Genomic DNA, 2,792 nt, shown 5'->3' with positions numbered 1-2,792 from the left:
CCGGTGCCGGCGGCTGCAGGCGGGGCCGCCCCGAGCGCCGCGCAGCCAACCCGGAAACGGCAGCGCCGCCGCCGTGCCCGCCCCGCGCCGCGCAGCGCCCCCCGGCGGCCCGGAGGTCCGGCCCTTCCGCTGCTCCCGCCATCGCGCCCGCCCCTCAGGCGCCGGCTCTCGCCGCGCGAGCCTCCCCGTCTCCTGTCGCCTGTCCCGTGTCACCGCCCCGCCACACCCTGACACCCCTCTGCAGCCGTGTCACCCGCCCGGCCTCCTGCTGCCTGCGCCATCGCAGCCTGTCACACGCCCGCCACACCCTGACACCCTCCCCACCCGTCACGCCGCTGCGGACGCTGTCGCCTCTGCCACCCTCACGATCCCACCTCGGCCTGGTCACACCCCTGTCACCGCATTGCCACCTCCAGTCACACTCCCTCATTGTTCCTGTCACTCCATCACCTCTTGCCAGCTCCGAGGGGGGACGTGGGTGAGCAAAAGGCTCCATGTTCTCTGGAGGAACTCACAGAGCCACGGCTGTCGGAGGTGAGGCACCTCCGGAGGTGACCTGCTCCAAGCACTGGGTCACCCAGGGCCGGCTGTCCAGGATCGTGTCCAGAGAGCTGCTGGACACTGTAAGGATGGAGCCTCCACAACCTCCCTGGTCAGCTGTGCCAGTGCTTGGTCATACAATGAAAAGGTGTTTCCTGAAGTTCAGAGGGACCCTCCTGTGTTGCAGTGTGCGTGCCTGTGGCCTCTGGTGCTGGCACTGGGCACCATTGGGAAGAGCCTGGCTCCCTCCAGTTCCTCATTCACCTTCGTGTCCCTTCACGGGCCTCTCCCCATTATCTCCATGTCACTGAGAAGCCCAGCACTGGACACAAGGCTCTAGGGGTGACCCACCATGGCTGAGCAAAGGGAAGCATCTCCTCTCTCCACCTCCTGGCAATGTTTTGACTAAAGCAACCTAGGACACTATCAGTCTTCTCCGTGGCTTATGTTCAGTGTGGTGCCCACCAAGGCCCCCAGATCTTTTTCAGAAAAGCTACTTCCCAACAGAACTGGATGTGGTTTTGATCCCAGGATACTGTGCTAGTGACTGGCTTCCAGTTAGAGTTTGTGCTGCTTATCACCACATTCTGGGCCAGTTTTCAATCCACCTCACCTCCCTGAATCCCAGGGGAGCTGCCAACCCCAGCTCTTCCTCAAGCCCCTGTGAGCTGGAGGCAGCCAGACCTCAGCACCAGCGAACCTGAGGTGACAGAGCAGAGCTTGGGACATGGGTTGCTTAGTTGTCCTCTGTGGCTGCCCATGGCTGGCCTCAAAATATCAGCTTAGGCTCAGGTGGAAATCAGCCTTGACTCCAAAGTATCCCTGAAAAGATAAGCATGTGGATTCAACCAGACACTGCAAAACTCAGTGAGCTTTCCATGTGCCTGAGACTGAATGATGAAAAAACCCACGAGAAATTTATGACTTCATACTTTGAGTCCTGACTGAATGCAGTCCAGGCAAGACTTTCACAGGATCTTTGGAAAGCAAGGAGGATGTGTTCATGATGCTTGCTCTTGTGGGGCATTCAGCTCTGGAGAGAAAAGGCAGACGTGGCACTCACTCCTGCTAAACCTGTCTTAACAAAACAAGAGGAAGATCAGCTGTCCTTCAGGAAGGCTGTGCCATCCAGAGCCCAGCTTACTGCCCTTTCTACCAGAATTGCAGAGTGAAGATGGAGATCATCTCCTAGGGCCTGGAGGAGATGTAGAAATGCATAAGCAAAGCAGGCAGGCCCTGCATAAACTGGCAGATATGCAAAGGCCAATGCCTGAGTCACCGGTTAAAGCGGCGCCGTGACGCCGGGATGTGCAGGTGGCTGTTTTGCAGAGTGAGGGGGCTGGAACTGCCCTGCTACACAGCTGAGATGTTCATCTCTCACAGCAAATTCTGCATGGGGCCACAGCAAAGTCCTCTCTTAAAAGGGAATTCACCTTCCACAGGGTGCTACTATTTGGGTTCAAGCATAGAGTTGGCAATTTTTTTTTTCTGATGGATCATTTTCCTGGTAGAGTACACTGGGTTGTCAGCAATTTCATCATTGGTGACATCTTCCTTGATGCTTTCCAGTGGGACACAGGCAGGCTATTGAACTGGCTGGCCAGGCTGATTCCTGGCAGGAAAGCTGGCCCGTGTGCTGCCAGCTCCTCCAGCTGGCGCCTGGGCTGCCCAGCTCTGGGCACCACGGCTGCCTCCTGCCTTCTAATGCTGCCTGGCACTGCCCACAGCAAAAAACCTGTTTGCAGGCATGGGAATTTTGCCAAGCTTTACCTACTTTTCACTGAAATGCTAGAGAGCTGTTTTTATCTTTTTTTTTTTTTTTTTTTCAAATCAGGCCGTAAAAGCCCAGCTTTCTTCCAGAGCAAAGACAGAGAAATATTTGTTCAGCCATTAAAACATCACCTTGTTTGAAGATCTCTGGGCAAGGGACAAATCTGGCAGAGATGTGCTGGGTCTCCTGCTGACCTTTAAAAAGTTTTCTGTGGCTGGGCAGAGCTATAGACTTCTTAAAAATCTGCACCCCACATTCCTGCATCTGCAAAACCTCTTGGCTGTCCAAGGATGCCATCCTTGCTCATCATCCCATCATGGCTCTGCTGGGTCACTCAGGTGCCTGCTGAGCTGACAACCTACTGAAACACAGCCTGTCACAGGCTGAAACATCACAGCCATGGGCTGGTGGGGAGACCTGGTGTTAGAGTTACCCTTACAGTCTTATTCAGCCAACATACACAAGCACTGCTTTGAAGACA

The sequence above is a fragment of the Oenanthe melanoleuca genome, chromosome 11 (genome assembly GCF_029582105.1).
Source record: "Oenanthe melanoleuca isolate GR-GAL-2019-014 chromosome 11, OMel1.0, whole genome shotgun sequence".
In the NCBI taxonomy this organism is placed as follows: domain Eukaryota; kingdom Metazoa; phylum Chordata; class Aves; order Passeriformes; family Muscicapidae; genus Oenanthe; species Oenanthe melanoleuca.
This window is presented reverse-complemented; position numbering follows the sequence as displayed.